The following is a 24,863-nucleotide window of genomic DNA, read 5'->3' on the forward strand; positions in this document are numbered from 1 at the left end:
TTAGTAGAGACAGAGTTTTACCATGTTGACCAAGCTGTCTTGAACTCCTGACATCAGGTGATCTACCCACCTTGGCCTCCCAAAGTGCTGGGATTACAGGTGTGAGCCACCGCACCCGGCCCTGTTGTGCCATCTTAATGTTACATTTGCCAACAGTGGACCTCGCAACTATCAGGCTGTTTGAGCAAAGAAATGTGACACTCACAGAGACAGACTGGCCAGTTGCTTTTCATAAGAACATTTTCATTGATTTTTCCATTATTAAGTGTTTGCTTAAAGGCCCTTCATCCCAAAGAGTTTTATAAATATCACATTTACTTCATTCACACTTTTAAAGATTTAGACCTCTCTGGAGAGAAAATATTTTCCTTTTAGAAGTCATGGCTTTAAAATATAGGCAAGACATATTCCCGAAAGACAAAAACAGAGCCACTCATAATAGTACACCCCAAAGCAGTTTATGCTACTGGCCTAAGAAAAGCCTTCGAATTGCAGAAAGAGATCTGAAAATCGTGACCTCTGAGCCTTCCGCCCAGCCTCCCGGAGTCTTTTCTGGCCCTCCAGATCCCTGCTGTCTCTAACAGCCTGTGACTCTAAAAGGCACTTACTAGATAGTATGTCAAAAGGTCCAGAACCCAGAGAGTCAAGATTTTGCGCCAGGAAAGAGCAGTCTCAAGAAATCATGTAAAGTCTCTTTTGGCCAGCACAAAATATAAAAGCATGAAAATAGGGGGAACAAGTTGGACTCAGATTGGGGAGACCCTGAAATGCCAGATTAGTGAGAATCAAGTAAAGTTATTCCACACGAGGATTGGTCCCAAAGAGTGATTCCATATGAAAATACCTAATCTGGGACCTTGGGGAGGAGGAAATATTAATAGCCATTTTATAAATGGGTCCACACAAGCCTGGATGAGAAATACTAGAATTAGGACTGGAGAGTGGCTGATTTCCAGGTCTGTGCTTCAGCCATCTAGCGAGCATGGCTACTTACAGGGCTCAAAAGATTTACAAACACATTAGGAAGGCTCAGCAGAGCCAAAAGACAGGCATGCTCCCCTTTCCCAGGCCTGGTCTCCTTCACAGAAAGGCTACAGCAAAACTGAGCCATTGGCCTCCAGCCCCATCATGAATCAAGTACAGTAAGAATGCTTCACAAGCTGAGTCCAAACAGCTCCCACTGGGGCCTATAGACCAGCTCCTAATTAATAGGCTCTTGGCCCACAAGTAAGAGTAAAAAAAAATTTTGCAACAATGAAAGGAAGACAAAGGGGGAGGGGGCTCACAAAGAAAGCAGAAGGGAAAATTATGATGGGAAGATGGATCCAGACCTCAAGTTAGCTAGAAGAGCCATAACTCAAACCTGTATTTATTTGTTCAAGTCAGATGTGAACAACTACATAAATTTGATTCCTGATTTTGTAATTCAGCCTACACAGCAAAATCTGAGAAAGCAACTGTGTTGATAGGTTTCAAAAAGGCAGACAAATCTGCATCTGTTAATATTTTGCTCATGCCAGCTTGAGACACAGCTAGTGCTAAGGTCTGGGAGAGTTCACTCAGAGGCGGGGAGTTGCAGGGGAGTCAGACAGAGGTGGAGAAGTGAGGAGTCTGCCCTGACAATCTGGCTTCCGAGTGTCACTCTGAGATTCCTAAATGGACATGTCTTCTGGGAACTCTTTCTTCTCCTCACTTTCAGAGGATTCAGGGCCACAGACCAGACAGGGGTTGGGTTGCTGTCGAAAGTGCTGGCAGATTAGAAGAGGGTGCCAAGGGCACAGAAAACGAGAGACTATTTCAGAATAATTAGGAACACGACTTCAGAATGTTTAGAATCTTCTGTTTGTTTTTACATTTGATGTGCCTTCCTGTTGCCCATCTTTTGGCATAAATTTTCCGGCCTGATTATGTCTTCACATACTAGAGAAATTTGTAATAATGAACATTAGTCTTCAGAAACCAGTTATCAGGACAGTCAATGACAGACTTCCATCAACAATTGGTCAGCGTTCTTAAAATGTGTGGGTTGGAGTTTTGGAACCAATAATGCCCTTTTTTCTTTTCTTTTGAGACAGAGGCTCACTCTGTCACCCAGGCTGGAGTGCAGTGGCGCAATCTTGGCTCTGCCTCCCAGGTTCAAGCGATTCTCCTCAGCCTCCTGAGTAGCTGGGATTACAGGTATGCACCACCATGCGCAGCTAATTTTTGTATTTTTAGTACAGATGGGGTTTCACCATGTTGACCAGACTGGTCTTAAACTCCTGACCTCAAGTAATCCACCCACCTCGGCCTCACAAAGTACTGGGATTGCAGCAGTGAGCCACCACACCTGGCCAATAACAGCTTTTGTGATAGAAACAGTGTTGGCTGGACAGAAGCAGTGGCTCAAGCCTGTAATCCCAGTACTTTGGGAGGCTGAGGCGAGAGAATCATCTGAAGTCAGGAGTTCAAGACCAGCCTGGCCAACATAGTGAAACCCCATCTGCACTAGAAATACAAAAATTAGCTGGGCATGGTGGTGCACACCTGTAATCCCAGCTACTCAGGAGGCTGAGGCAGAAGAATCACTTGAACCTGGGAGGCGGAGGTTGTAGTGAGCTGAGATTGCACCATTGCACTCTAGCCTGGGCAAGGCAGCAAGATTCCATCTCAACAAAAAAGAGAAAGAAAGAAAGAAAAAGCCAGGCGCGGTGGCTCAAGCCTGTAATCCCAGCACTTTGGGAGGCTGAGGCAGGTGGATCACGAGGTCAAGAGATTGAGACCATCCTGATCAACATGGTGAAACCCCGTCTCTACTAAAAATACAAAAAATTAGCTGAGCATGGTGGCGCATGCCTGTAATCCCAGCTACTCAGGAGGCTGAGGCAGGAGAATTGCCTGAACCCAGGAGGCGGAGGTTGCGGTGAGCCGAGATCGTGCCATTGCACTCCAGCCTGGGTAACAAGAGCGAAACTCCGTCCCAAAAAAAAAAAAAAAAAAAAAAAAAAGAAAGAAAGAAAAGAAACAGTGTTACAAGTGGAGATTAAGTCCCTGTGCTAATTCCCAAAGTCTATTTAATAAAGTTCTTAAATATCATGTGTGCATTTGCAATGAAAAATATGTAATATTGGAAATAACTTGTTGTCAAATTATGTTTTAATTGTGGATTACACTTGAAGTAAAATTACAGAGGCTATCATGGGAAATCAACTTATGATAGCAAGTGGCTTCATAAGCAGCTTGCACAGCAAGGCAAAAGGGAGTCTGAATTCCATCTCACTTGGAGGTGGACTTGGGAGAAAGTCACACGTAAAACATACATTCACACACCCTGAGTGCTGCAGCAGAACATGTTTATTCAGGGAATACTTTTTTCTGGGGGGCCCTCGTGGGAGAACAAGGCTGGTGGTTCTCATGTATAACTTATTTCTAGTATGTTTCTATATCAGAGATTTTTAATTTGGATTAAAAGGCCTATTTAATTTCTCAAATGGTAAAGAAAGTTTTAAGCTAAATTTATCTCTTTCCTAATACGTTTCCTCCTAAGGCTTTAATCTTCTATGGTTACCACACCAGTCGCTGGGCTGGCTCTTCCTTCCAAGAGGCAGCAGAGCACCCTGGTCCTGCTCCTGGATCGTCCTTACCAACTGGATGACTTTGGACCCAGCAACCTCATTTACCTACACCTCAATCCAATCAAATTAAAAATGAGGATAGTAACCTAGGTCAACCTCACAGAGTCATGGTAAGCTCTAAATGCACTAATAATACTGCCTTCCTTTTCTGTAATACTTTAGTTTTGTTTATTTTTTGAGACCAAATTTCACTCTGTTGCCCAGGCTGGAGTGCAGTGGCGCGATCTAGGCTCACTGCAACCTCTGCCTCCCGGGTTCAAGCGATTCTCCTGCCTCAGCCTCCCGAGCAACTGGGATTATAGGCGCGTGCCACCATGCCCGGCTTTTTTTTTTTTTTTTTTTTGTATTTTTAGTAGAGATGGGGTTTCACCATGTTAGCCAGGATGATCTCTGTCTCCTGACCTTGTGATCTGCCTGCCTCAGCCTCCCAAAGTACTGGGATTACAGGCGTGCACCACCACGCCTGGCCAATACTTTCGTTTTTTAAATACATTCACACATTTTATTCTTCTGCCAATTTAGAGGGAAAAAAACCTAACTTTTTAGACTTTAACACCCTCCAAGGGGCCAAAGCTGAAGGAAACAGGTAACAAGGGCACTTGGCAGCTCCTGTACCCACCCGACACAGCGCTGCCTGCCCACCCCTTGTTGTTCTAACACCAGGTGGAGAAATGACTGGGAAAAACACCGTATTTTGTGTTTCTTCTTCAGTAACTCTCTCAAGTGCATAAAGAAGCCCCAACTTTTGATTGTGGAGAGAATTAAGAAGAATGTTATTCTCACTCAAACACTTTCACAAATAAGTTTCCCTTGGTCAGGCGCGGTGGCTCACGTCTGTTATGCCAGCACTTTGGGTTGCCAAGGCAAGAGAATCACTTGCGGCCAGGAGCTCAAGACCAGCTTGTGCCACATATTGAGACTCCATCTCTACATTTTTTTTTTTTTTAAGAAAAATAAATAAATTTCCCTACATCAGCAGTGACAGGCACAGGATCTAATCCATCCAGGTGTACCCATCCAGGTATTGCATGTGCTTCGCGGGTTCATGGAAAAACAAAGAGTCCCTCTTCATTCATCAGGTGTCAACATGCAGGGCCACCTACTGTCCACAACATGCTAATTTCTTTTCTTGTTGCCCAGGCTGGAGTGCAGTGTCGCGATCTCGGCTCACCGCAATATCACCTCCCGGGTTCAAACGATTCTTCTGCCTCAGCCTCCCTAGTAGCTAGGATTACAGGCATGCGCCACCACGCCCAGCTAATTTTTTGCATTTTTAATAAAGACAGATTTCTCCATATTCAGCGAGTTCAGGCTGGTCTCGAACTCCTGACCTCAGGTGATCCACCTTCCTCAGCCTCCCAAAGTCCTGGGATTACAGGTGTGAGCCACTGCGCCCGGCCAACGTGTAAATTTCTTGCTCTGTGGTCACCCTCAACTCACACCTGGATGGAGGCACAGCAGCTGCACAAGAAAGTCATGACTCAAATGGCAGTCATTGAGACCGCACTCAGCCGCGGAGTCACTGGGTTAATCATAAATCATTGTTGTCCTCGCCTAGTCCTTAAGACCAGAGTTCGCCCTTCCCAAAGCAGGTCCACGTCCTTTCTTTGGCTAATGGGTCTAACAACCCCAATTCAAACACAAGCCTGCCCACCACGCAGATTTATCAGGGCTGCCAGCGGGCGCGGGAAGGTGCAGCGGGAGAACAAGGGCCCCTGTCGCAGGGTCGGGCGTTATCGGTGGGACGGGGCCATGGTTTGTTTTCCTTTCGCTAAGCGTGTGAGCTGGTGCCCGTGTACAGTACCAGGCGGTGTAAAAGGTGGTTGCTGGGCCCCTCTGTTTGTGAGGGCTGTTGACACAAGGTGGGGTCCGGGTGATGGAAGCTGATTCCCGCCCTATTTTTCTGATAGCCATAAATGAGAGAAATCCTACGGGCCCCTTTGCCCAGAGCTTGGGAGCTCCAACTTGATGGGGAAGGAGGATTTTTGCGTCCTGGGAAGAGCTGAGCTTTCCCCTTCAGTGGAAACCACGCGCAAGAGAGAGCACGTCAAAGAAAAGGGGTTTTGGCCGGGGGCGGTGGGTGGCTCACGTCTGTAATCCCAGCACTTTGGGAAGCATAGGCAGGTGGATCACTGGAGGCCAGGAGTTTGATACTAGCCTTGCCAACATGGTGAAAAGCCTTCTCTACTAAAAATACAAAAAGTAGCCAGGTGTAGTGGCGCATGCCATGCCTGTAGTCCCAGCTACTCAGGAGGCTGAGGCAGGAGAATCACTTGAACCTGGGAGGCAGAACAGAGTGAGAGACTCTGAGAAGAGGAGGAAGAGAAGGAAGAGGAAAAGGAAGAGGAGGAGGAGGAATAAGAAGAAGAAGAGGAAGAGGAAGAAAGAAGGAGGAGGAGGAGGAGGAGGAGAAAGAAGAGGAGAAGATAAAGAAAAGAAAAAGTGGTGGCTCACGCCTGTAATCCCAGCATTTTGGGAGGCCAAGGCAGGTGTATCACAAGGTCAGGAGTTTGAGACCAGACTGACCAACATGGTGAAACCCTGACTCTACTAAAAATACAAAAATTAGCTGGGTGTGGTGGTGTGTGCCTGTAATCCAGCTACTCAAGAGGCTGAGGCAGGAGAATCACTTGAACCCAGGAGGTGGGGGTTGCAGTGAACCAAGATCATGCCACTGCACTTCAGCCTGGGCAACAAGAGCAAAAACTCTGTCTCACAAAAAAAAAAAAAAAAAAGAAAAGGGAAGGGGGTTTTAGTGAAATGTCACATGCAACAGTACCATGGAGAAAAGGCACTCAGAACTTGAGAACTGCTGTGGAGAGGGGGCTATAGTTCTTCCGTCAAACACTTGTCTCACCCTGGGGCCCACAAGACAGACTAAGGAGGGGCCTGTTCCCGAAGCAGATCTTTAGTTCCAAGGCCGGACCACGCCTTGAAGTATGTCCCATTTTCTATAGTAATTCACCTGACCCATGGAATCATGAGGGAGCGCAGGGAAGTTACTTGGATTTTGCTGCCTGTAGTCCCTTTGGGAGTAAATACAGTATTTACTTCAATTAAAAACGCCACACGGCCTTCCTGACCTGATTCAGGGCCATCGGCATATATTTTGGAAATTAACCCTATTCCTAGCCTAAATTTCTCCTTCCTACCTCAATTTTCTGTTTTCTTGCTGTACAGTTGTGTAGTTGTAAGCTGCTTATAATTCATACTGGAAAGGGATGAGCTGGAAGTCCAAAGTAAAATACTTGTAGAAAGGAGCTTTACCTGCCTTTTCAGGGCAGGATTTCAAACAGTTCTATGGGAAGTCCTTCAAGCTGTGTTAAAACTATGATGAATTTGGTGGAGGAGTTTGGCAGTGAAATCAGGTTTAGGGACTTTGGGAAATTGGGAGAGACCTAATTTTCCTTTGGGTTAAAATACAAGTCATGACTCCACGTCTTTTTTGAGCTAGTTTGGGCTTTGGGCTCAGGCTCAAATCCCAGTCCCTTCACTTACTAGCTTGTAGCCTGGGCACATGACTCAACCTCTCTGAGGCTAAGCCTTGCTCTCCATGACTATGTAGGTCATATCCGCCAAGGGTTACTGAGTTCATGCATGTGACTGTCCCTGGCACAGCGCTCAGGGGGTTCACAGATTTTCCAAACCTCCTTTCTTTTGTTTCCAAGCTACTCTCTTTTCATCCTGCAACCATGACATATTTTCTTTAAAATATATCACAGCAGTGCTGGGATCTGTGGCTCATGCCTATAATCCCGGCTTTTAAGGAGGCAGAGGCAGGAGGACAGCTTGAGTCCAGGAGTTCAAGACCTGCCGGGGCAATATAGGGAGACCTGATTCTCAAAACAACAAACAAAACAACAACAACAACAAAAAGTTTTTAACCCAGGTACCTGTATAAAATATATATATATATAATCAATCACAGCATCAGGCCAGAAAACAAATAGCAACTATGTTGCCTCCAATGGAAAGAGCATTTTGTTTACTGGTATATTAGTGTAGTGGTTAAGAGAGCAATTTAGGCCAGGCCCACTGGCGCACGCCTGTAATCCGAGCACTTTGGGAGGCCAAGACAGGCAGATCACCAGGTCAGGAGATCGAGACCATCTTGGCCAACATGGTGAAACCCCGTCTCTACTAAAAATACAAAAATTAGCCAGGTGTGGTGATTGTACGTGTAATCTCAGCTACTGGGGAGGCTGAGGCGGGGAATAGCTTGAACCTGGGAGGCAGAGGTTGCAGTGAGCCAAGGCCATGCCACTGCACTCCAGCCTGGCAACAGAGCAAGACTCCATAAAAAAAAAAAAAAAAAGAGAGAGAGAGAGAGAGCAATTTATAATGGCCAGGGAGTCTGGATGCCAATTTAAGTTCCACATACGAGCTCTAGGCCTTGGGTCCAATACTTAATCTCACTAGGCCTCAGTTGCTTCACCTGTAAACCACTGGTAGTATTATACATATCACATACATTTGAAGAATCAAATGAGATAGTCCAAGTGAAGTGCTTTATTTAGTGCTTGGCATAATATATTAGGTTGATGCAAAAGTCATTGCTGTTTTGGCAATTACTTTTAATGGCAAAAACCACAATGGCTTTTGCACCAACTTAATAATAAGCATCCAAGTAATGTTAGCTATGGTTAGTATTTATCATACTATAATTATTGTTGTGGTTATTGTTGGTTTTACTATTACGGTATCATTATTCAGATGGGGAGCAACAAAAAATTGGTTTAGCTCCTTGAATCTCAAATTTACTGCTATGATCTTTACTAATAATTGTAGTAGTCTTGATAAAAAATTTTCCCCTCTCTACCTCCTATGGGTCAGTAGCAATTTGATAATATAATGTGTTATTACTTAATTACAGGTATTGATCGACTTACGACCTACGCAACTTAACAACCATTCGACTTTACGACTGCAATCGCTAGCCACAACTGCTCCGCGTCTGGCAGCGCAAACGTTGCCCAGCTGGGCGTACAACAGTGCGGACCAGCTTCCGGCAGCATTACCATCTCTGCGTGCACCATTTCAACTGTACATATAGCCTACTCAACTTACAACCAAATCGTGTTATGACCGGTCCGCAGTCCCGACCGTGGTCTAAAGTCGAGCACTAGCTGTAGAGTCAGGCATTGTGCTAAGTGCTTTCCATGAATTCTCTCATTGAATCTACCTCACAACCTGTAAACTCAGTTATTTATTGTCCCATTTTACAGCCAAGAAAAAAGTTTTAGTGAGAGGAGGTCACACTGGAAGTGGCAGATGAGAGAAGCCCATAAACTAGCTGGGCCTCAGGGACTGAAAGGATTAGACCGATATGATCTCTAAGATTCCCACCCAGCACCATCATCTATTATTTTGAATTGATAATGGTTTTGCTTTATTACCATCTACCATATATGTGAATATGTTCTATGTGGATCAAGTTTGATGTATAAAGAAAGCTATTATAACATTTATAAAAGAATTTGCTCTAGCAAATTCTACGTAAATAGGATGATATCTTTCTGTGTCTCTTGTCTTTATGCTCCCAAAGCCTTCAAAGCACTTTTCCTCCATCTCCGGCACACCATCTCCTTCCTACATACTCCCAGCCTTCCTAAATTCTCCCTTCTACCAAGAGTGTCCGCAGCCTCCCCTCCTCCCCCTGCCATGCCTACACCCAGACCCGCGGCACATTCCATCTGCCACCAAGTCCTCATGGCTATTTCTGTCCACATTATCAAGACCCAAATCCAACCAGCAACACTCCTCACTTGGAGTCCAAAGTCATCACTTCAAAAAGGCTGAGGAGCTCTACAAACGTATGCTGCTGCTGTTATCCTCTCCATGTAGATCCATACACTGATTATCTGTTCCTTGAGGAAAGGAATTTTAAACATTAACATACATGCAGATTACTGAGGGATCTCATTAAATGAAGATTCTGCTTGGGTTGCTCTGGGGTGGGGCCTGAGGTTCTGCATTTTGACAGCTCCCTGGATGCTGCTGGTCCCAGACCATACCCTCATCTCAATTATAGCTCTCAACACCCCTTTAAGGAAGGAAAATTGCTCACATTTTATAAATGATCAATGGACAAGAGTGGTTAAGAGATGTATCCAAGGTCCCAGAGCCAGGGGGTAGTAGAGCTGGGATCTGAACCCAGCTAGATCTTTCTGACTCCATGCAACAAAAAAGGAAAGAAAAAAAAGACTAATACACATACACACACCCCCAGGTACGTATACATCTGTTTAATGATAGCAAACATATTTCATTCTTTATCTCATTTTAACAGCATGACCCTCATAAATGCCTAGTGAAACTTTCAGTCCCACGTGTTGTTAGAACTTAATAAACATTCAATCTGTAGGGGGCGAAAGAATGTCTAGGACCTCTTCCTGTCCTTAGAAGCAGCCTCATGAAGCCCTTTCCTAAAGGTTTTCCTTGGGACTCCGTACTTTACTTCTGTTACTGATTAAACTTATTGACTGCTCCAGCAATCTAGTCCCATAGAGAACCTGAGAGATGCAGGTTTCCTAATTAGTCTGAATTATGAAAGTAAGGGGTGAATAACAGCGACCATTGGTGGTGAGTCACTGCATCTCATGAAGTAGAAACAGGATGTTGTTAAGTCAGCAAAAAGGGGGGATGCAGCCTTGCTTCTTCATGGGGGAATCTCCCCTGTGGCAGCCACGAGCCAGTCCAACGCTGGCTGCCTTTTCAGGGCCCTGTAATCTAGTTGGAAGAGGTGTGTAGGGTGGGAAGGAGGACAGGAAGACACAAACAAAAAACACACATGACAAAGCAGCAAACACACAAAACAGCCTTGCTGGGCAGCTCTCCTGTGAGGGGAGAGTGGATGCCACAGGAGGCTGAGGAGGTGCTCCCGGGAGCCGGGTGGGCAGGAAGGTACCGTGAGGAGGCAGGACTTCAGCTGGGACTAGAAGGGAGACTGGGATTTGGAGATAATGGCGTTCCAGATGGAAGACATGGGCCACCCAGACAGACCCCCAAGAGCTATGGGAATGAACCAGGTACTCTCAGGATGGAGTGGAGGTGGGCGGGATCCCTGCCCATGAGACAGGGCAAAGAAATCTGGGTGGGCAGCCTGCTTAGTGGAGAGTTGATGACCTGGGGGTCCTTGCCAGCCAGGCCAGGGAGCGTGGCCATCACACAGTCAGGGAGTGACGTGAGGCAGACAGCAGGCCAGGGAGTAAGTAGTAGACAGGCCACTACAGTCAGGCAAAGTGGCTTTGGATCCTGGCTTCACGGCGTAATAGGTACAAAATAGGCATGGACACCCCTGTTTAAACTTTAGGTTCTTCCATCTGTAACTTGGGCCTGTTATGTATTATCCCAGGGCTTTTCTGGGGTTTCTCCTGGCATCAGAGAACAGGAATCAAGTCCAAACAGACCTGGAAAGGCAGAGGCACCAGGCCCTTTCCCAGGTGCCTGTCACGGCTCTCTGCCCAGGGTCTTTCAGAGGGGCCAAACAGGAACAAGGACAGGGGCGCCACCAGCCACCCGGGGAAGGACACTTCTGACCTTTGTGGGATATGAGCCAGAGGTCCAAATGAAGGATATTCAGTTTGCCTTTTTGCTAACAGATTAGATGAACAAATAGTACAAGGCCTTCCAGAACAATGAGCCCAAGAAAGGGCTGGGCCAGAAAAGATGTGCATCTCGGGTTCCTGACTCCCAGAGCACAGGGCCCAAAGGCCGCCTGGGTGAAAGTCCTGAGTCCAGCTGGGAGGGAGCTGCTCAGGCTTGCTCCTTCCTGGGCGATTTCGAAAGCTACTCCTGGCCTCCAGCTCCGAGGACTGTGTGCCTTCAAGGATTCATTATTCAGTAAGAAGTCAGATGCAATTTGGAAAACAAACATTTCCTGCATGTCCATCCAAGTGGGACACTTTTACATAAGAACACTATCTATCATCACAACGGCCCTGTCATTTAGGTATTTTTAATCCACAGTTTACAAATGAAGACATTAAGCTCAGAAAATTGGGGATCCAAGTTTCAGAGCTGGTAAGCCACAGCTCCAACATTCACTCCTTGGTCTCATTCCTTCCCAGCCCACTGTTTTTATCCAAGATGCCACAGTGACCTCTTCCCTGCCAGAGACTGCCTTGGGGCTTCAGGGAGTTTTGTCAATCAAAGTTTTCCTGGCCCTAGTTGCACAGTTTGGAAATGGTACCAACACAGGCATTCCTTCCTACTGTGCACATCGTGACGTACCCACCGTGGCCACTTTAGGCTGTCCCCTGTGCTATTCCCAGGAGAAATATTACTGCTACTACCACTACTACGAATACAAATGATCTTCACTCGTTGAGCTTCTATGGTGTGCTAAGCATATAAGTTTATAAATATATGGCCTTATTTAACCCTATAATTATACCTCTTTTTAGGCTGGAGTGCAGTGGCCTAATCTCCACTCACTGCAACCTCTGCCTCCTGGGTTCAAGCAATTCTTCTGCCTCAGCCTCCTGAGTAGCTGGGACTATAGTCGTGCACTACCACACCCGGCTAATTTTTATATTTTTAGTAGAGACGGGGTTTCACCATGTTGGCCAGGCTAGTCTTGAACTCCTGAGGTCAAGTGATCTACCTGCCTCGGCCTCCCAAAGTGCTGGGCCCAGCCTATATCTATTTTCTACATTAGGATCCCAAGAAAGATAAACCAATTTGCCCAAGATCACCCAAGCAGTAAGTGGTGAAACTGGGATTTGGACACATGGAACTCTGACTTCAAAGCATCTGGATTTAAGCACTGAATTCAGTACACATATGTATACACCCAACCTGTTCTCCCTATTTCCTGGCTTGATCATTTTGGAAATAATCAAAATAGGAAATAAATGTGACAAACTTGTCCCAGGCCCTTTCCTTGAAAACTAACATCACCATCTACCCAGTAGCTCTAGCCAAATATCTAAGAGTCATCTTGATTCAACATATTGTCTTTTCTTTTCTTTTCTTTTCTTTTTTTTTTTTTTTGAGACAGAGGCTCACTCTGTCACCCAAGCTGGAGTGCAGGAACACAATCTCAGCTCACTGCAACCTCCAGCTTCCGAGTCCAAGTGAGTCTCCTGCCTCAGCCTCCCCGGTAGCTGGGATTACAGGTGCTCCCACCACTCACAGTTAATTTTTGTATTTTTAGTAGAGATGAGGTTTCACCAGGTTGCCCAGGCTGGTCTTAAACTCCTGATCTCAAGTGATCCTCCCACCTTGGCCTCTCAAAGTGCTGGGATTATAGACATGAGCCACTGCGCCCAGCTTTGATTCAGTATATTTTCACATCCTGATCATTATAAAGCAGGCAGAGTCTTATTTAAACCTGTGATTGTTCTATGTAACAATGTGAACCCATTACCATGGTGATCATTCTTCCCGAGTGGGAGACACTAGTCTCTGTTTGGTCTTTAGCCATGAAACACCTTTATACACATCACACTGAACCTCATTCTCTGCAACAAGCGCTGTCCCTCCTCTGAAAGTGTGAGCCATCCAGCAAACTTTTATGAATAGCCTCATTGTTTTCACTTTTAAACAAACCTACAGAAAAAAACACTCATTACCAAGGTAATTGTTAATTTTAAATTGCCATCATCAAAACTAACAAATTTTAAGCCCTAGAAGTGTTGGGAGTTTGAAATTTGGGAAGCCAGGATTGGGGCTGGAGGAGGAGGTGGCATTCTTAAAGAGACGGAAGGAACCTCCAACTAATCAAAGAACAAACTTTCCAATCTTTAACAATCCATGCATACCTCAGTGAGGACAGCAAAATGCAAAATAAATAATTACTTTAAAATTAACTGGCATGAAATTCTCATGGTGGGAAGAGAAATGGAAACCCTGGCTCACTCATGGCCCGTTCATATCCTCAGCTCGGCCAATGGGAGGTGCATTCCCAGCATCCATGTGGTCTCCATGATGTGATCGAGGCCAGCAGTGTCCACCTGAGCAGGAGCTCCACAGCGTTGAAGCCCCTCTGATGTCCACAGGACTCACCTGCTGCATCCTCTGCAAATTGCAAAGGATTAAAAGACACTCTCTGATCCTCCAATGCTGCACCACCAGCCTCGCTGCACTTCTTTTCCTTCATATTGTGAATATGCCCTTTACTTACCTGACACCTTCAATTTTTAAGAATTTGGAGCCAAGCAGCCTTCTGGTGTCAAAGATCTAGAGTACTAGAAGAAGCTACCAGCTCCCACGAACAACTGGGGTCAAGGTGTGATTTTGAAAAGCCCCTTGATTCTTACCTTAAGAAGCCCTCAAAGCCTAGGAGAATGGAGTTGCCAGACGGCATAGAAACAGTGATTGTTCTGTGCTGTCTGTTACACCACTGTTGACGTAGCTACCACTTGGAGCTTGCGCAAAACTGAGCTGCTGGGGGAGTATAGAAAGCCCTTTTCTCTGAAAACAGTATTCTAAAGTATTTGTCAAAATACTGTTATGAATCCTTTTTTGTTTGTTTGTTTGGTTTTGACAGAGTTTTGCTCTTGTTGCCCAGGCTGGAGTACGATGGCATGATCTCAGCTCACTGCAACCTCCTCCCGGGTTCAAGCAATTCTCCTGCCTCAGCCTCCCAAGCAGCTGGGATTACAGGTATGCACCACCACACCCAGCTAATTTTGTATTTTTAGTAGAGACAGGGTTTCTCCATGTTGGCCAGGTTGGTCTCGAACTCCCAACCTCAGGTGATCCGCCCACCTCGGCCTCCCAAAGTGCTGGGATTACAGGCATGAGTCACTGCACCAGGCCTGTTATGAATCTTTTAAACTTTATAAAGTTGTCTTGGCATGGTGAGTCACACCTATGATCCTTCTTTAGGAGGCTGAAGTGGGAGGATCGTCTGAGGCTAAGAGTTCAATACGAGCCTGGACAATACAGAGAAAACAAGTAAATTGAAAATAAATTTTTTTTTTTCTTTTTTTTGGAGACGGAGTTTCGCTCTTGTTACCCAGGCTGGAGTGCAATGGCACGATCTCAGCTTACCGCAACCTCTGTCTCCTGGGTTCAGGCAATTCTCCTGCCTCAGCCTCCTGAGTAGCTGGGATTACAGGCACGGGCCACTATGCCCAGCTAATTTTTTGTATTTTTAGTAGAGACGGGGTTTCACCATGCTGACCAGGATGGTCTCGATCTCTTGACCTCGTGATCCACCCACCTCGGCCTCCCAAANTTCAGGCAATTCTCCTGCCTCAGCCTCCCAAGCAGCTGGGATTACAGGTATGCACCACCACACCCAGCTAATTTTGTATTTTTAGTAGAGACGGGGTTTCACCATGCTGACCAGGATGGTCTCGATCTCTTGACCTCGTGATCCACCCACCTCGGCCTCCCAAAGTGCTGGGATTACAGGCTTGAGCCACCGCGCCCGGCCCTGAAAATAAATTAAAAAAAAAATAAGACCAATGCCCTTTTCAGCCTTAGCCTACCTGCACCCCGGTGAATAAAAAAAAAATTGAGCTGGGCATGGTGGCATGTACCTGTAGTCCCAGCTACTCAGGAGGCTGAGGCAGGAGGATTGCTTAAGCTCAGGAGATTGAGGCTGCAGTGAGCTATGATTGCACCACCGCACTCCAGCCTGAGTGACAAAGGATGACTCTGTCTCAAAAAAAAAAATAAATAAAAAGCAAAAAACAACACCTTTACAAAGCTATTTTTGTGTTACAGACATGCTCATGTTAAGAGTGAAAGTTTGGACGGGTGTGGTGGCTCACGCCTGTAATCCAAGCGCTTTGGAGGCCAAGGCAGACGGATCACCTGAGGTTGGGAGTTCAAGATCAGCCTGACCAACGTGGTGAAACCCCGTCTTGAAAAAAAAAAAAGAGTGAAAGTTTTGAGCAGGCACAGTGGCTCACACCTGTAATCCCAGCACTTTGGGAGGCTGAGGCAGCGGATCCCTGGAGTCCAGGAGTTTGAGACCAGCCTGGGCAACGTGGTGAAACCCTGTCTCTACGAAAAAAAAAAAAGCCCCACGAAAATTAGCTAGGCATGGTGGCTTGTGCCTAAGTGTGGTGGCTTGCGCCTCCTAGCTACTTGGGAGGCTAAGGTGGGAGAATTGCTTGAGCCCAGGCAGCAGAGGTTGCAGTGAGCCAAGATCATGCCACTGCACTCCAGCCTGGGCCACAGAGTGGAAAAAAAAAAGGTGAAAAGGTAAATGTACCCTGTCAGGTATTGTTCCACTAAATATTACAAGATACTTGACTATAACTTTATTTTAACTAAGGGCTCATCTCAAAAACTGATAGCCGTCTTAAAATGAAGATGACAAGCATTCCATCCTCAAATAAACAATCTAAAACGTATTTACAATCAGAAGATCAGTAGGTTTTACCAATATTAACATTTCTATCCTTTCCCTAATTGATTGTTTATTTAGCTGAAGGCCTGTATGTGTGATTTGCTACTGGCATATCAAAAGAGGGTTATTTGTTTTTGAATCAGCACAGTGATGAGTTTTGTATTTTCATTCTTTTTTTTTTTTTTTTTTCCAGGGGAAGGAGTAGTTTGAGTTGGAGTATTGAAAAGAGAAAGGGTTTTGAAAACAGAAGGATTTTAATGCAAATCCGGATTGAATCATTTCCTTCTTTGTGGTCTGGGCAAGTTCATTTCACCCTCTGAGCCACAGTCTATTTTTCTGCTAACCTATGTCACAGGTTCCAGCAGTGATTAAGTAAATTACATACTTGGGGGCCTGCCACGTAATAAGAGCCCCTTACCTTTTCTAATTCTTTCCTACTTGGTAAGCATCCCTAATAAGTATTCACACTTGGTTTGTGGCGTCTACCTGCATGCCTCAGGTGACGTGAGAACATGGTTCACGTGAGGTCTGATCTCACAGGGCGGTGCTGGCCAGGCCCAGCATTGCAAAGATTCCTTCTATTATTCCCAGATTCTTCTCATTTTTTAACACTCTTTGCCCTTTTCCCCAGGTCATATGGAAGGGTATGATCTCTACAATAAAGCACTGACTTATTTTTTCCATAGGCCTGTCGAATACTCCCCAGTAGCCCCTGTTCTGTCCCAAGGAATGATATACCGACTCCTAAAGAATTCCTACCCTGCATTCTTACTGGTGAAACCTGAGTTGGATATTACCACTACTTTTGTGGAATTTTTAAAAATAAGATCTAGAAAACAAGCAAATATGTAACTGTGCATTTGTGCTATCCTTAGATTGTTATGATTAAAAAGGGATAATTAAGTTAAATATTCCTCATATCCTGATCCACCCCTCGAGTACCAGCTTTAATATTTTATAGACTACATGGTCCGACCTATTGACCCAGGTCCTGTGTGCCCAAGCCAAGCCGGAAGGGCCATTCTTCCCACTGGCTTTGCAATCTGGAGGCTGACAACCACCCAGCCAGAGACCCGTCAAAGTCCCTGCTGGTGACTCTCTCCCCCAGCAAGCTGCCTCCCTTCCCCCACTTTCCCAAACATCTTGGGCATCTCAAACAATCCAATTACACTCAGGTTGTTTAAACAAACAGCAGCACAATTCCCCAGTCCAGAGCCCCAACTGAGGGATTCCCTTGGGCTGACTCTCACCACCTCCACCCCCAACCGCAAGCCACTTTCAGGGAAGAGCAGCCCTGAGCAGAGACAATGGGCTCTGGGTTAACAGTGGGTAGTTTTCCATGTCTAAATGTTTGCAGACACTTGGTAAAGTGTCCCAGGCCAAGTTTCCAAAGGACAATACCTCCACACCGCTGAGTTTGTTTAAGCAAGCAATCCCAGATAAGAAGCGGGTTGCCCCCCTCTTCAAAAGCCAAGAATGCAAGACAGGGGCTGGAGGCAATGCTGTGGGAGGTTGGGACAAATTCCACTGGAACAAGGAATACTTGAGTCCCTCTCTCCACTCGGACCCTCCCTTAAAAGAATAGATTTACCCGAAAGAAAAGGTGAAGTCAGGAGGTTGGTGGAGTTTTTTAAGTATTTCCCAAATAAGACAACTGGGACAGGGCAGAGTGCTATTTACAATTCCACCACTGAGCTGGATTGAGGAGATGCGAGGGTTGCTTACAGTTTCTCACTGAGTAGGCACTGGGTCCCTGCAGAAGGACTGACTACCTTCCCCACTGGGAAGTTCACATCATGTAAAATGCCAGTTAATGCCCAACGCCTTACATTTTCTGTTGAAAAGCAAAAGAACTGGCCGGGTGTGGTGGCTCATGCCTGTAATCCCAACATTTTGGGATGCTGAGGCTGGTGGATCCCTTGAGGTCAGGAGTTCGAGACCAGCCTGGCTAATATGGTTAACCCCCGTCTCTAAAAATACAAACATTACCTGGGCATGGTGGCACATGCCTGTAGACCTAGCTACTCGGGACCCTGAGGCACGAGAATCACTTGAACCCAGGAGGTGCTCCAGCCTGGTGACACAGACTCCATCTCAAAAAAAAAAAAAAAGGAAAAGAACCAACCATTCTTATCTCCGGCCAATTCTGAACTGCCAAAAAAACTTGTAAGGGCCATCACTCGGCCAATGGATATTTCTAGATTATCCACTTAGAGCAAATCCATAATGGTACAGGGGCAGGGAATGGAGACAATATCTAGATTAACATGTGATAGAAAGTGGTGTCTTATTTATCTATCTATATCTATCTATTTCTTTTCTTTTTCTTTTTAATTTTTTTGTTTGTTTGTTTTTTAGACAGGGTTTCACCATGATGGTCAGGCTGGTCTTGAACTCCCAACCTCAGGTGATCCGCCCACCCTGGCCTCCAAAGTGCTTGGATTACAGGCGTGAACCACCACTCCCGACCCTATCTATTTATTTTCTAGAGACAGAGTCTCCCTATGTTGTCCAGGCTGGTCTCGAATTCCTAGCCTCAATCAATTCTCCCACTTTGGCCTCCCAAAGTGCTGGGATTACAGGCATGAGCCACTACATCGGGCCAGTAAGTGTCTTAAGAGAAGAGCAAGCAAAGACTCTGGAAGCTCAGAGAATAGATGGCTTCTGGCTGAGAGGCGGTGAGCTGATCAGAGAAAGCTTCATAGGGGAGGAGGTGTTTGAGTCAGCCCTTGAACAGGTAGGAAAGGTGGAGATGAATGCTGGCTCCATCATCAGGCCATGGATGGGCCCTTCCCACATATTTCTAGTTCTTTCTATGTGTCTGGATCCTATAGCCATTAAAACAGGTATTCTTCATGGTGAAACTCCGTCTCTACTAAAAATACAAAAATTAGCTGGGCATGGTGACGTGCACCTGTAATTCCAGCTACTCAGGAGGCTGAGGCAGGAGAATCGCTTGAACCCGGGAGGCAGAAGTTGCAGCGAGCCAGGGCCATTGCACTCCAGCCTGCGTGACAGAGTGAGAGTCCATCTCAAAACAAAACCAACAAACAAAAACAGGTATTATATTTTCTGGGTCACAGACTTAGGGAATCTCTTGAAAGCTGCAGTTTCCCTCTCCAGAAGAATGTACATATCCCAAAAGATGGCATGCCATTTTAGCCAGTGCCCAAACTTACCCAAGGACCTATAGTAAAGAATTCTTGGAATTGAATGTTGGCAGACCCATTTCTGCCAGAGTCTGATAGGAGAATTGAGAGAAAAACAAAATCTCCGTCTATCTATTCTTTACACTTTCATTCATATTTTTTTAAATTAAGTAATGTATTTGGTCTACAAAATCGTAAAGAAGAAAAGAAAGGGATTCTTCACTTTCCATGTTATTTGAAAAGTCCATTGATCTAATGGGCGACATCTTGGGAGAAACCAGAAAGCCTTTTGTACCTTCTTTGGGTGGGAAATTCTGAAAAAGGCTTTTCAAAAGCCCAAACACTGATACTCTGCAAGTGGTTTTCACAAAGGAATCTAAATCAGGCTTCACCATGTCACTTCTATGATATCTGAGAGCCACAAATACGGATAGAAAGGTCTGGCTTAATGATGCTACCCCAAGATGGCACTGAGCCCCACTCATCGTTTGTACACTGAACATGTTGTTTGAATGAACAAATCACTGATTGAGGGAGTGGGTGAGAAGTTTTATGACAGAACAAATGGAAGAGATACACACGCAGTTTTGGTGACAGTAAAAGTGTAGGTTGGCCAGGCACAGTGGCTCACTCCTGTAATCCCAGAACTTTGGGAGGCCAAGGCGGGTTGGATCACCTAAGGTCAGGAGTTCAAGATCAGCCTGACCAACATGGAGAAACGCGGTCCCTACTAAAAATACAAAAAAATTAGCCAGGCATGGTGACACGTCTGTAATCCCAGCTACTCGGGAGGCTGAGGTAGGAGAATTGCTTGAACCCTGGAGAAGGAGGTTGCAGTGAGCCGAGATTGTGCCATTGCACTCCAGCCTGGGCAACAAGAGCAAAACTCTGTCTCAAAAAAAAAAAAAGTGTAGGTTACTCTTATAGTTCATTCCAGAATACTTGTATGTAAATAAAACAGATGTGTTAAATATTAATTTTAGTAACTGCCTAAAATATATACACCAGACAAGCTCATTCATAATTTAAAGGTATTCAACTACAATTCCTGATCCATCTGAAAAACATTTTTAATTAAACTTTTGAGATAGGTGTAAACTCACAGGCAGTTGTAAGAAATAATACAAACAGATCCTGGGTACTGTCTAGCCAGTTTCTCGAGTACTGATTCTTCCCACTTTATTCTCTTTTAAGATTGTTTTAGCTATTCCAGTTCCTTTTTCTTTCCATCTATATTTTAGAAGAATCAAAACGATATATCTCCCACTGATAACATCCCGCAAAACTGGAGCACAATATTCCAACCAGAATATTGACAGCACCACAGAGAAGACACAGAATAGAATAGTTCCATCACTACAAGGTAATTCATATTGCCTTTTTTTTTTTTTAGACAGAGTTTCACTCTGTTGCCCAGGCTGGAGTGCAGTGGCTCGATCTCGGCTCATTGCAAACTCTGCCTCCCAGCTTTAAGACATTCTCCTGCCTCAGCTTCCTGAGTAGCTGGGATTACAGGCATGCACCACCACAGCTGGCTAATTTTTGTATTTTTAGTAGAGATGGGGTTTCACTATGTCGGCCAGGCTGGTCTCGAACTCCTGATCTCAGATGATCCATATTGCCCTTTTAGAGCCACATCCTCTTCCCTTCTACCCCGACTACCTCCTTAATGTGTGGTAATACTGATCTGTCCCTCATTTCTACAATTTTATCATTTTAAGAATATTATATGAATGGAATCATTTTGAGATTCGCTTTTTTCCCCAATACCCTTGAGATCCCTCCAAGTTGTTGTGTGTCTCCATCCTCTGTTTCTTATTGCTGAGTGGTATTTCTTGGTATTGATGAACCACAGTCTGTTTAACCAGTAACCTGTTGAAGGACATCTGGGTTGCTTCAGTTTTGCTATTAGGAATAAAGGTGCTACAAACATCCATGTACAAGTTTTTGTGTGAACATAAATTTTCATTTCCCTGGGATAAATGCCCAGTAGTGTAATTGATGGGTCACATCATAATTGCATACTTAGTTCTTGAAGAAACTGAAAACTGCTTTCCAGAGATGCTGAAGCATTTTACATTCCCATTAGCAAAGAATGCTGGTCTTTAGCACATCTTCACCTGCAGAATTAGTGTTGTCACAACGTTTTGTTTAAACATTCTGATAGGTGTGTGGTGCTATCTCATTTTGGCTTTAATTTGTATTTTCATAATAGCTAATGGTGTTGAATATCTTTCCCTGTGTTTATTTGCCATCTGTATGTCTTCTTTAGAGAAATGTCTCTTCTCATTGTTTGTCTATTTTTCAATAGGATTGTTTGATGTTTTTACTGTAGCGTTTTGAAGGTTCGCTGTTGTTACCCAGTCTGGAGTGCAATGGCACAATCTCAGCTCACCACAACCTCTGCCTCCTGGGTTCAAGCAATTCTCCTACCACAGCCTCTTGAGTAGCTGGGATTATAGGCGTGCACCACCACATCCAGCTAATTTTGTATTTTTAGTAGAGATGAGGTTTCTCCATGTTGGTCAGGCTGGTCTCGAACTCCCAACCTCAGGTGATCCACCCACCTTGACCTCCCAAAGTGCTGGGATTACAGGCATGAGCCACCGTACCCAGCCTCTTTTTGTTTTATAGAAAATAATTTTGATTTAATTTTTATATAAGGTGTGAGACTTGAGGTTCTTTTTTTCTTTTGTTTTGTTTTTGGCCTATGGATGTCCAATTACCCCAGCACTGTTTATAAAAGGCTATCTTTCGTTGAAATCTTTTTATGCATTTATTTTTTGGGTTTTTTTAAAGACAGGGTTTCACCATGTTGATCAGGCTGGTCTTGAACTCCCAACCTCAGGTGATCTGCCCATCTTGGCCTCCAAAGTGCTTGGATTACAGGCGTGAGCCACCACCACTTTTGTACATTTGATAAAAATTAGTTTAATATATTTCCATATTTCCCTTTTCTCATCTATTCCTCAGTTCTCTGTTCCATTGATCTATGTACCTATGTCTCTGCCAGTACCACACAATGTTGATTACTATGTATATTAAGTTCTAAGATCAGATAGATTGATCCTGGTGCAGTGGCTCATATCTGTAATCCTGGCACTTTGGGAGGCTGAGGCAAGAGGATCACGTGAGCCCAGGAGTTCAAAACCAGCTTAGGCAATATAGCAAGACTTCGTCTCTATTTTTTTTTCTCTTTTTATTTTTATTTTTTATGTTATATTTTTTGAGACAGAGTCCTGCTCTGTTGCCCAGTCTGGAGTGCAGTGGCACAATCTTGGCTCACTGCAACCTCCATCTCCGGAGTTCAAGTGATTCTCTTGCCTCAGCCTTCCTAGTAGATGGGATTATAGGTGTATGCCACCACACCCTGCTAATTTTTGTATTTTTAGTGGAGACAGAGTTTCACCATGTTGGCCAGGCTGGTCTCAAACTCCTGATCTCAAGGGATTTACCAGCCTCAGCCTCCCAAAGTGCTGAGATTACAGGCATGAGCCTCCATGCCTGGCCTATTTTTTTTTAATAAAAAATAAATACTAAAATCAGTTAAGTTGATTCTTCCCACTTTATTCTTCTTTTTCAAAATTGTTTTAACTATTCTAGGTTCTTTGTCTTTCCATATGAGTTTTTTTTTTTTAATTGTACTTTAAGTTCCGGGGTATATGTGCAGAACGTGCAGGTTTGTTACATAGGTATACACATGCCATGGTGGTTTGCTGCATCTATCCCCCCGTCAACTACATTAGGTAATTCTCCTAATGCTGTCCCTCCCCAACTCCTCCACCCCCTGCTATCTCTCCCCTAGCGCCCGATCCCCAACAGGCCCCAGTGTGAGATGTCTTTCCATCTTTCCATATAAATTTTAGAATAATGAAAATCCTGCTGGAGTTTTGACAGGAATTACATTAAAGCTGTGCTTCAATTTGGGAAAAATTGACATTTACTATAAATGAGTCTTCCAGTCCATGAGTGTGGTATTTCTCTCCATTTATTTAGTTCTTGTCTAATTTCCTTCATTAGCATTTTGTAGCTATCAATATACAAATCCTATACATGTTTCGTCAGGCTTCCTAAATATTTCTCTTTTTTTGAGCAATTATAAATGGTGTAGTATTTTGTTGTTGTTTTTGTTTCCATTGCCAGTATATAAAAATACCGTTGATTTTCGTTTGTCTATCTTGTATCCCATGACCTTGCTGAACTAACTTATTTTAGTTCTAGAGGTTTTTGTTGCCGCTGTTGGTTTGTTTTTAATTCCTTGGGATTGTCTATGTAGACAATTATGTTACCAGACAGTTTCCATTTTTTCTTTTTAACCTGTATGCCTTTTATTTCCTTCACTTGCCCTGTTGCGCTGAGTAGAACTTCCAGAACTATGTTGAATGTGAGCAGGGACAGCACACATCCTTACCTTGTCCCCAGTGTTGGTGTTTGATTGTCAGGTGCAATGTTAGCGGTGATATTTTATAGATGTTCTTTATCAAATTGAGGAATTTCTCATCTATTCCTATTTTTCTGAAAATTTTTTCAAAAAAAAATTTCTGAATTTTTTTCTGGGGGTTCAGGAATAGATACAGAATTTGTCAAATGCATTTAATGATAAATGGATTAATATAATCAAGTGATTTTTCTTCTCTGGCCTATTAATATGGTAGATTTCATTGACTGGTTCATTTTACAAAGTTTGTTGATTTTACAAAGTCTTGCATTCCTATAATAAATACCACCTGGTCCTGGTGTTTCATTATTTTCATATATTGGTGAATTCTATTTGCTATTATTTTATCAATAATTTTTGAGGCCAAGTGTGGTGGCTCATGCCTGTAATTCCAGCACTTTGTGAGGCCAAGACAGGAGGATCACTTACATGCAGGAGTTGGAGAACAGCCTGGGCAACATAGCAAAACCCCATCTCTACAAACAATACAAAAATCAGCTAGGTGTGACGGCATGCACCTTTAGACCTAACTACTGGGGATGCTGAGGTGGGAGAATCACTCGAGCCTGGGAGATTAAGTCTGCAGTGAGCCATGATAGTGCCACTGCACTCCAGCCTGGTTGACAGAGTGAGACCCTATCTCAGGAAAAAAAAAAAAATTTAATTTGTATTCACAAACGGTATTGTTATGTAGTTTTTTTTTTGGTCAGTCTTTTTCTGGTTTTGGAATCCAGATTATACTAGCTTCATAAAATGAATTGTGAAGTGTTTCCTCTTCTGTTTTCTGGAAAAAATATTGTGTAGAAATGATGTTGCTTCTTTTTTCTTTTCGTGTGTGTGTGTGTGTGAGACAGGGTCTCACTCTTGTTGCCCAGGCTGGAGTGTAGTGGCACAATTATGGCTCATTGCAGCCTCAACCTCACAGGCTCAAATAATCCTCCCACCTCAGCCTCCTGAGTAGCCAAGACCGAAGGTGTGTGTTACCACATTAGGCTATTTTTTTTTTTTTTTTTAGAGTTGGGGGATCTCTCTATGTTGCCCAGGCTGCCCTTTAACTCCTGGGCTCAAGCAATCCCCCCACCTTGGCCTGCCAAAGTGCTGGGATTACAGCTGTGAGCCACCACACCCAGCCTAATTCTGGTTTAAACATTTGATAGAACACTCTGGCAAAACTATCTAGGACTAAAGATTTGTTTGTGGGTATGGCAGTGTGTGTGTGTGTGTGTGTGTGTGTGTGTGTGTGTGTGTGTGTGTGTTTGTGTGTGTGTGTGTGTGCAGTGGGGATTCATTATGAATTAAATGTCCTTAATAACTGTAGGGCTAATGAAATTATCTATTCTAAATTAGATGAG

The sequence above is a fragment of the Cebus imitator genome, unplaced genomic scaffold (assembly GCF_001604975.1).
Source record: "Cebus imitator isolate Cc_AM_T3 unplaced genomic scaffold, Cebus_imitator-1.0 Scaffold12, whole genome shotgun sequence".
In the NCBI taxonomy this organism is placed as follows: domain Eukaryota; kingdom Metazoa; phylum Chordata; class Mammalia; order Primates; family Cebidae; genus Cebus; species Cebus imitator.